Consider the following 11,719-nt stretch of genomic DNA (forward strand, 5'->3'; position numbering starts at 1 on the left):
GTGTTTTCACCTGGAGGAAAACATTGCGGGGACAAAGCTGCATGGCCGCGTGGGCGAATCGTCCTGCAGTGTACCTATACAGTACAATAATAATATATTGTATTTGTATAGTATTTACCGAACGATGTGTGACAAACACGACATTACTGTCGTATTATATCGTCTCGCGCTCGGAAAACTACGCCGTCGATTCGTGCAGTAATATCGCATCGCCGTCGCCGCCGTCGCCGCCACCGTCGCGCCGCTCCGCCGAGGGGGTAGTGGAGCCCTGTCGCGCCGCCACCGGCACCGTTCGGCAGTGTGGCGCATTTCAGTAGGGCCCCACACTCGGCGTACTCTGTCGCGCACACCCGTCCGCCGCGTACCTACACTGTCACTGTACGCTGCTCCCGCGAACTCGTGTTTATCGTCGCACTGACCACCCTCAACGACCGCCGCCACACATCTCGCTGAAAATAATTTCGTCGTTTTTTATTTAATTTTCCGTCGTCGCAGTTATTGCCTTCCCACCACCATTGTTGTCGTTTGTTTCAACTCGTTCACTGCACTTGTGTCGTATTATATTGTAATGATATCATAACAATAAAAAAAATATCACGTACGAATATAACAATATAATAATATTATATAATAGTGTCTCGCCCGAAACCGTACGGCTACGCCGCCGTCAACAGCCCCGGATCGGTCCTCAGGTAAAACCATAATATTGCAGACATTTTTTCGCATGTCATACATCAGGGGTCTCCAACCTACGACCCGCCAAGTTAATTAATGTAAATGATATATTTATTATATTTTTATTACTTTTAATTCATTGAATTAATCAAATAAAATGAATTTATTATTTTACTTTTTTTTTTGATGTTATTTGTAACTGCTTATAATAGTCATTTATACCTATATACTAAGTACTGACCCTAACTTAAAATAGAAAAACTATTTATAAAATAAAAAAGTGTATTAACAAAAATTTATTTTTCTAAATAAATCTTATCTAATCTTTAATTTCTTAACCGGTCTATTCCTCTAAAATTGTTGGCCCGGGATGCCAAAGCGTATCTCAATTTTTGCCCGCCGTAAAAAAAGGTTGGTGATCCCTGTAATACATCATTATAAATTTTTATTTGTAAGGTTATATAATTATCATACATAGCCATATATATATATATATATATACATACGTACATCGTGTTCACTTTTAGTTTGCAGTACCCAGATATCCTAACGTCATACCTAGGTACATGATGATAAAGTAACGATGCCGTTGAAAGCGTAGCCGCGTGTGACATACGTAGGAGCAAATAAATGACTATTTAAATAAAAGCATCGATGGCAATTTGCAGGCTAAACAGACTCGTCCAAACTTTAAATGATTATTAATATTAATAAAAATATTATTTTTCAATGTCATCAATATATTTTGTAGATTCATCAACATTTCCAGACGAGTGTTCTGCTCATCAGATTATAATACGAAGACAAGATTAATATAATTTGGAATTATTATTTAAAAATTATGTTTTGATAGATGAAATTAATCAATAAAAATAAGAAAAATTGTACCATTATTCTAACTAACATTGTAAAAATCACAAAATAATTACAAAAATTTTATAATTTCAGAAATTTGAGCGTCGAACGAATGGTACTCTTAGAGTACTTATAGAGATATTATTTTATCCATAACAAAAACTGAAATATATTATAGTTTTCAAACGTACTGTATGTATTAAACGTACTTCGTGAATCAGCCGCGTGTATACTATAGAGTACGAACAATTTTAAACGATATGGGAATACGCTGAATGATCAGGTGGCATGGTAGTCTCGCACATTCAATTAAAAACACCTCCGACGTGTTTAACTCGTTTTAGTAATTAGTTAGGACGGCTAAGACGCTTTTTACGTATTTACCACCAACAGCACGCTATTATATATTATATTATTGTCAAAATAAACTTGCAAGTTGCAATGTGTTTATATATTATAGTATATACATATAGGTAATGTATATAGTAATATAATAATATTACTGTCCATAATTAGTTATTAAAAGTAATTGGAAAAATTATAAAATACGATGGTATTATTTTACTTACAACTAGTATGTAATCTCTTAACTCTCAGTTATACCTAACACTTTAAGTTTAAATATTTTCCTGATATTAAATTGTGTTCATGTGTATATTATTATTTTCATTTTAGAATTTAGGAACCATTTCTTATTAACGAGCGTATTACATTGTAATGCCATGATAATATGTAATATAGTAATTAAGTAGGTATACTTACTATTTTATAATCATTGTATGAGCTGTGCAGTTACTGTTTATAATACAGTGTATCTCAATGTAAACTTATATTTATAATTAGAAACTAATTTATGACTTCAAGAATTGATGAAAAATATTATATATATAATATATAATTACCTATATATTATAATGTAATATAATATATATATATATAATATAATTATATATATTCTTTTTCAATACATTTTTTTAAAGTTGCATTTTGAGTACTGAACAATAATTGTTTTAATGCTTTCCTTTAACGTCAAATTGATAAAAATAAAATAAATTAATATTTCTATTCACCGTGCATGTTAGCTAAATAACTGTATTAGGCAAACATTGAACATAAATATGTTAGTTGGATATTTCAACACTTATCCATTTATAAATAGGTTACATTAATATTATATACACAAGGTGTAACAGATAGACCTGAAAAATAAATAAAAATGATGCTACTTAAACGTATCATAAAAATTGTTTAAATTATATGATAAGTAAATAATTTAAGAAATAAACTCATGTCAGCAAATTCCAAAAAAAATATTTTGAAAAAAGTTATTACGTTCCAAATTCATTTAATCAAAAAATATTGATATTTAAAAAGACTTGACTAGATAAATGCAAGGCAAAAACGAGTCAAAAAGTTAAAGTTAAGTTTAACTTTTTAACTTAACTACCTAGTTACTTTGGCTTTTCATTAACTTAACTGTTAACTTAATAAATTTCTTTTTTAATTAACCTGAAATTTACCAATTTATTTTTTTAATTTTAAGAAGTAAGTTAAGTTAAGTTATTTTGTTTTTAATTTAATTATATTTCACTATTTCAGTTTATTTCGTTTTCATGTCAAAAAATATTTTCCGTGAATGAAGTTAAAAGTGTATATCATTCGAATCTAACTTATATAGAAATGCTGTATTAAGTATAAACACTATAGCCTATAATTTAGTTTTGGGTCGGAAAAAAATTAAGTATACGCTAGCGTTGTATAAACAAATTAACTTTATTTTAACTTAACAAAAAACGTGTATTAACTTTTAACTTAACTGAGTTAACCTATAGTTAAATTAATTTTTAACTTTTAACATTTTGTTATTGGTGCATATTAACTGAACTTAACTGAGTTAAAAAAAAATCATTAAATCACCCAGCTTTGGATAAATGAATTGTTTTTAGTACCAAAATTGTTCTTATAATTAGATTCACAAATTAGCTACCTATTTTAAATATATCCAAAAAAATTTAAATCAAATTTTAAATTTTTATTTTTAGTGGTTTTTGTGTAGCGCAAGTGACGAAAAAAATTGAAATATTGATTTGAACAAAAGTTATTCCAAAACTCAGTTGTATGTTGTATCTGTTACACGCTCTTGTTATACAATAACAAATAAAATAAATGGATGTAAATATATATTATATATATTATACAATATATGAATGGTAACAATTATAAGTTGTCCCCAGGTACTCAATTTTAAGTATGTTAAATGACATTAGTTTATAATGAGTTTAATTTCTTAAATCCTCGATATGTATTATTCTACAAAATAATATTATAGAAAGACATGAGTTCTAAAGTATATTCATACTAAAGTAATTAAAACTTAAATGTATTGCTTGTAAGAATAAATTGCAAGGCCTCGACAAAACATTTTTCATAATAACGGTGATATTTTACGAATAATATAATTTATATTTTAGTTAAAAATAATACATATTGTAACATGTCATGTCGACCATCCTGGAGATTTCGCATCCGAAATTCAATAGAATCACTTTTGCATCTTAAAATCTAATATCTGTAATTTATAAAAATAAAATGTGTAGAAGATAAAAATAATAAACAAAACTTTTTTAAATAATTGAGAATTTTAAGTATTAAAGTTTTTAAGTTTTAATGAATAGTAATAATAATAATAATTTATTTATTTTTTAGTTTCTATGATAATTATGTTGTGTGGAAGATTTAATACACAAAACTTTTTATACATAATAGAGAGATAATAATATGTAATACAAAATAATATAATATGATAGCATACTTTAAATCAGTTACATGTTTGAATATAAACTAGTAAAGACATTTTCATTGATGAACACTGTTCTTATACTTACTATTAAAATAGTTTATTAGTTTCGGTGTAACCAATACTTATGAGAACTGTGACTATTTTTGACGATGAATCATCATTTGATCTGTAAAATTCTATTTAAAAACGATTTCATTGTCATTGTATACAAAAGATCACTTTATCATATAAAATATTATAATATACAATTTATTAAATAGGTATTATAATTGTATGTTTTTACCTAGATACAAAGCAAGTATTAAAATCGATCAAAATACAATATTAAAGGCTGTAAATCATATTTGAAGTATCTCAAGTTGGAATTTGATATATATTTTGATATTTTCTTTATATATTTTTAATATAAACATTTAATTTTTATACAAAATAATAAAAAGGGGAAAAGTAGTTAATCGCACTTCTGTACAATAGATTTCAAGTGCACCTCGTAATTATGTGATCACTGTAGGTGTTAAATTTCAATTCAATGATAAATCATTGCATACCTACAACCTACGTAAAACAATTCTAATTTTTGACTACAAAATAATTTGCAGATATTCGTGATTTTGACGAATTTTGTTAAAATTTTAACTTCAGATGTGTATGAAAAATCTCGTCTATATTACCTTTAGGCTTTAGTATTTTTAAATAATGACTAATGAGGAATCTTATGTATTAAAATAAATATTTTATGCTTTTTGACCAGGCAAAACATTTTGTGGCAACATGTATAGATAAAATACTATATTTTAAAAAGGTTGCAAGTGGGTACCGCTCTGATGTACTATAGATGTCGTGTGGATCACTGTAATGGATGTGTTAAATTTGAATTCAATAATATAAAATCATTGTTGATTGTATACGAAAAACGATTCTGATTGAAGACTGTGAACGTCTACAATATTTGTATTAGGTATTTAGGTAGGTACCTACTAAGTCTTTTTTTATGATATTGTTGCTATAGAAGTAATTTATTTTACTATTAGTAATACATTATGTTGAATTGATTCTTGCCGCAAACATTGTATTTGAAATTGTCATGGTGCAAATACATTATAAAATATAATAGTATACTTAGAAAGTTTCAAGCACCTACCCAAAAATAATATGTTTAAAACACAACAAAATAACTATAATAGTTATTCTTCGTTAAAATTAAAAATTAAGATTACTATAAAAAAAGTGTGTATATATTGAATATCCAGTTCAAGTCTACAACAACTTAATAAGTACCTACCTACAAATAATATTTTAAAATTACAAGAAAATAAAAATAAATTGTTATTCTTCGTTTAAATATCTGATTTTGACTAAATTTTAGCAAAATATCCATACAAATGAAGCCACGAAACAATAATGAATTTGTGATTTTGACGAATGTTGTGAAAATGTTAACTTCAGACACTCATAAAAACCTATTGTGAATATTATGCTCAACTTTTTTTTTCAATTTATTACACTAATAACAATTTATAAGAAATCTTGTACTAGATTTTAAAATTTTTGACTGACCAATAAACATTTATCGACAATTATTTTGTCTTTCTTATCGCTTTTGAAAACTACTGGACATTTTCTATTTTTAAATGTGCCAAATAGAAAGGCACATAGTATTTACTTACCACTAGAAAAACATACTGTAGTTGAAAATTGAAAAAATTTTCGACTAGGTACTAAACGTGTACAGACACACAAAACTATAAAACATACTTATCAGTTATCATTGTAAAATCTATATACATCCTTTGCTCCGCTCATAATCTAAAACAAAAGTTATAGGTATAATATTGTAATCTATTATTTTAGATCCTGAGTGGAGGGAAGAAGCTAGTGGTTTTAGTGTCTTAAAATTGTGTTTATTTTTTTTATCCTGTATAAAAAATGTCTATAATAAGGAGTGCTTCGATTTCAACATAATATTATAGTACCTTATCTTTTAGTAAATTGGATCAAGATGGTACTTTAGAGAGGTCATTTTTCAATTTTCTCAATAGTTTTTTAATGCCACGGGAAAAACAACCGTTTTAATTTCTAACGCTTTGTTTATCACCGTAGCAACGAATAAAAAATTATAATATTAATTCAACTTAAAGGCTATAAAATAAATAACGAAAATATAGAAAATCGAGATTGATAAACCGCGCGTCTCCGCTCACAATCGTTTTTCTTATACAATGATATTAGGTATATTATTAAATCCAAGTTTAATACAATCCATTATACATTGACCCATTTGTGACCTACTGTACAGCAGAGCGACATCCACTCACCCGCTTTTTTCTATTATCTGTATTATATGTTTGATCTATCGATGATTATAATATAAAACACTAACAATAAAATAACAATGTATAATATATTTGCATTTGCTTTTAAACAGCGTTTTAAAGTGTCGTCAGACGTATGCAAATATTGATAATGAAATATAAATATATGTAAACACAATGAAAACTTTTTTACTCGGTTCAGAAATAAAAATACCTAAGACAACATTAATCCCTGTTTTTGTTGATGTTATAAATATTATAAGTAGGTTTCGTACTTCAATCCCAAACGATGAGCGATGCAAAAAAAATTCAATGTCTAATGTATATAGCTCAAAAAAATGAAAAATGTATTGGTGTTTGTATATGAATTCACTTTTATTGTATCAAGAAACAGTAAGTTAACAATTTAATGTAGGTATTAAATTAATCTCATATATCGATAAATTTTTATGTTTACATTTTAAAATAGACTTGCTTGAAGGTAACAAAATGCTTTTGGAAAATCTTGTTTAATACACCATTTTCAGTTAAGGAGCAATTGGTTTTACAACGATGTGCCGTATTTTTCTTGAGAAAATACTTTTTGGGTACCTAGTCAATGTTTTGTGAAGCTCTTAGCTTATACAAATAGATTGGAAATAGACACAGCTGGTACTTTAAATAGGTTGTTTTCATTTTCTTAGTAATCTTAAAAAACTCTGGCAAAAACTACGAAAAAACGGAAATAATAATTTTATCTTGATTATTTTAGTGTATTTTAGAAAATAATAATTCTAAATGCTCGACATTTTCCCCAATCATAATTTATGATAAAATTTAAAAAATAAAATGTAACTAGGTACCTACTTATTGTTTTATCTAAGATATTATTTTATGTTATATAATTTCTAAGACCCGAAATTCAAAATGAAGAGTTTTCATTATATTTTTATATTATTCAAAATAAATCTTTGATACCTAATAACTTTTGATTTAAAATGTATTATAATTTTATATGATTCATCACTTAGAATTTATTATTTTTAATGCATTAAGAGAGTACAATATAACCTTTATTTAAACTTTATAAATAACATTTATTGGATACTTAAAATGAGATCCATTACTTATTGATTAAGATAAAATGTTCTTTATAAATAAAAATAAGAAAATGTAGGAAGTGTAGGGTTTTTATTTTCACAATAACTATGCGTAACGCAATGATACTTTATACACAATACACATAATAAACATTTGTGTATTGGTTTTATAATAATGGAATGATAATGTATGATACAATAATTGTTACCTAATTATGAGTACGCAACTAAACCTATAATATAAAATTAAATAAATTAAACATTAAATAAATTATATCATGATACGTATCGAAAATTGTAAAATGTTAAACCATTTTTTGGTTGGCTACGAAATAATATGGGTTTGCCTAATTTTCATTTACCATGATATAATATACATTTCAAATTAAAATGAGTTTTCAAAAATAATAACTTGAAAATTATTTATTCTAAAATATGACCAAACACATGTTTCAAATTGTTCTGTAATGTTATACATTTTGGTATAGTATCTACTATCTACTATTATTTATAAGAAGAAGAATATATGTAGGTAAGTATGATTATAACAAATAAATCATGGATTTACGGTAGGTGTCTCCTAAGGATATTAAGTTTACTGGCATATAAAATATACCTCTAGAAATATGTCAAATATTTATGGTTGAAATAAGGATATACCTATCTCACAATAGACCCCCGTTTAACCACCGTTTAAAATCAGACATGCATCATATTTATACACTGAATACATAATGCCATAATGGTAATGACCTAACATTTAACGACATTATATTTTTATAAATTATAAATAATTTTTGTAGTATGTCAAGAGTTTTATTTCAAATAATTTTATTTTCTTGTTGCCTAATTAAGTACATGATGAATATTTATGTACTTAATTTTTTTTTTAATTAATAGACAAATAGTTTTAATATGCTCAATTGTTTAATGATTATTGTTATCATAAATTACCTATTGTTATTAGTATGAACTATAATTCGTTATTATTTTGAGTCTAAAATAAATAAAACATTATAGCACAGAGAAGCCGTACGCAATAATACCTACTAAACCATTATATTTCCTGATGAAATAAAACTGAATTCTTAGAATAAATTATATAGCAAGAATATATTAATATTTTCTTGTATTATAAGAAATTTACTACGCATCAAAATTATTTTGCTCGAGAAAATGGGCGAATGCTAATTTAAAATAGTTTCCGTTATTTCAATTACAATCCATGACCGAAATATAATAAATAATTATGTTTTTATTTTTTCCATTTGAAAAGTTTTCAAAAATATATTTTAATTATATACAGATTCACTAAATTTATTGACAAGTTAATTACAACTATTAAATTATAAAATCGTAATTTAGGATAATCATAATTTTAGAGGTCCTCAGTATACTAACGACCCTTTATATAATATAATATATATATATATTATGGTATATACTTATATATATATATACTTCTTTTTGTAAAAACAAATTAGCTTTCACATTTTTAAATATTTTAATTAATTGATATAAAACAAAATAAAATAACTATTGAAAATTTGTTAGTTAGAGTATATCTCAAGTAATTGTATGTAAATAATTTAAACTACAATCAATTTAATTTTAAGGAGGCTGGATCGTGATTCATTTTCGGTCGAAAATGACGACTTCTCACGACTTCAATCACTACGCTCAATATAATGTTCTGATATTAATTTTGAAAGCAGATTTGAATTTGTCACTAAATTATCTATGCTTTGACAATTTTATTATTTTTTTTACTTAGAAATTTACTAACAAAAAGAGTAAAAATAGATCATGTTCATAATTCAAATTTAAATACTTTTGATACGGTACACACTTTGATGGTGTGCCACCGTTAGTTAAGAATGTGAATTCGCCAGTTTAAATCTGTATAATATTAATTGTTTTATTTCAACAAGATTTATTCTGTGTTACATAAAATAGGGGAATAGAGTTATTTTTCGATCACAGCATACCTTGGTGGACCAACGCCATATATTCCGTGAATTGTATTAAGTACATTATAAAGGACTACATGATAATATTACACTCTAGTATAATGATGAACGGAATCGATAGTTTGAGTTACACCCACTTAAATAAGTAGCGTCTAATCAGGCGCGCGTGGGGGACTTGTTTTATGTGACTTTCCCGAGAAGGACATATTTTTATTTAAGGACTAGGTTGTCCGGTGTAGTGTACTAGTGTCCCTTGATTGAAAATATGTCCAAATGAACTTGTCCTCCTTGCCAGTCGTTGGTCACTCGCGTCTTGTCACGATAGTACTTTATAATACGGGTTTGAATCGCCAAGTTAACTCTCATAATGATACACGGGTTGATGGCGCATCGAGTATCCACGCCGGAGTTCTGATATATATATACCATTCCCTGACGTCAGATATAACGAGAGGTTACCACCGCTATTACTCCGTGTATGTATTAATTAATGATAACCCGTGGCGATTCGTCCGTGAAAAACTACCAGGCCTGGTGGGACAGTTCGTCGGATACGCAGTCAGTTTAGGCACCCGTAATAGGTCTGGCGCCTCTGGTCTGTGGTTGTCGATTCTTTCGACGGTTGTAGTGGCTACTTGCTACCAGCGTTGGAGATCAAATACTACTGTTTCTAATTTCAACGATACGTGTCTACAATCATCACGATTTTTATTCTGAAAAAATATTCGAATCGTCCGTAATATATACAAGGGAATGATCGAGCCACATTTTTAATTTTTGTAATTTAAATTGCAATAAATATTGTAAAAAATTTAGAATTTTCAACTTAAATATATAATTAACTAAATAATCATTTACGACTAAAACATAGATCTTAGGTGGTGACGACAAGATTAAAAATTGCCTAAATGGTTCTCCTTAAATCAATGCTATAGAGAGGCTCCTCAAAGCATAGACAATTTAGAGGAGAATTCAAATCTGCTTTCAAAATTTAAATCGGAACATCCTACTGAGCGTAGTAATTGAAGTCACTGGCAGTATTTTTTGAAAAAAAATGTTTGTAATTTTATAAAGTAATATTTGGTGACCTGTGCATACACGTAGGTAAAATTACAGACGTACATATCCGGTCACAATGATACCCCTATACAACATGATTGGTAGTTACTATGAATTACACACGCTAATTTTATTTACTTTCAACATATATTCACAACTAACAAGACCCGGCCATATAAACTGAAATATAAAATGCCTAGTTTTTACTCCTTAATATTATTACATACTTATTACTTATTAGATAATATTTTAATTTATAATTTGACAATAATAATATTAATAAATATATATTTTATACGAGCAGTGGCCTACCGGGAAATTTCCCGGTATCCCGGTCGTCCACTCTGCCACTGAAACCTTGTATTTTTATGTGAATAAGTACATTATTGGAATGTCTAAATTGTAATTAGACTTTTAAATGACAGTTTTGTGCATCATGCCTTGATAAAAGAAATGAAAATTGAACATGAAATGTAGGTATAAAAGAAAAAATTATGACAGATTTAATTTAGATCGACCTAGATATCTACATTAGGTATTGATTAAATTTCGTGAACTACAATTTAGTTAAATTTTCATTACAATAATATGTATAGAACAAATTATTTTCTGATAGACAATTTGGTTTGATAATGAACTTTTTAATAACTTCTTCAGAAGTCTAGAAAAAAAAATAACAATAAAATTCAATTTTGATTTATAGTATTGACAAATCAATTTAAAATTAGACTATAATATTTGAAAAATTATAAGATTAATTAATAATATGATACATTTAGTTACTATTAATTAATAAAACATTATATTATGATATTCTAAATTTTCTTTAAGTGGACGCTACCCATACATTTGGTGTCACCGTCTTACACATGCACGACATAGCAAATTACCGTTCACTAGTTTGAATAGTGTGCTTTTAGTTTTGATAATAGAGTGAATTGAAATATTATAAAACTTTTAGGTAAGATG

General features: G+C 27.1%; 1 protein-coding gene across 5 annotated transcripts in view; it reads left to right on the forward strand.

Annotated features, from left to right (window-relative positions):
* The first annotated feature begins 299 nt into the window (after positions 1–299).
* Positions 300–11,719, forward strand: part of LOC100166757 (acetylcholine receptor subunit alpha-like) — a 175,538-nt gene continuing 164,118 nt past the window's right edge. For 4 of the 5 annotated variants that reach the window (XR_003839648.1, XR_003839650.1, XM_029490650.1 and 1 more), the window contains exon 1: positions 301–692. The gene's annotated coding sequence lies outside the window, so the exon portion shown is untranslated. Of the gene's footprint in view, positions 693–11,719 lie in introns of all 5 variants that reach the window. The other variant, XR_003839649.1, reaches the window with a different exon arrangement.

The sequence above is a fragment of the Acyrthosiphon pisum genome, chromosome A2 (assembly GCF_005508785.2).
Source record: "Acyrthosiphon pisum isolate AL4f chromosome A2, pea_aphid_22Mar2018_4r6ur, whole genome shotgun sequence".
NCBI lineage: Eukaryota > Metazoa > Arthropoda > Insecta > Hemiptera > Aphididae > Acyrthosiphon > Acyrthosiphon pisum.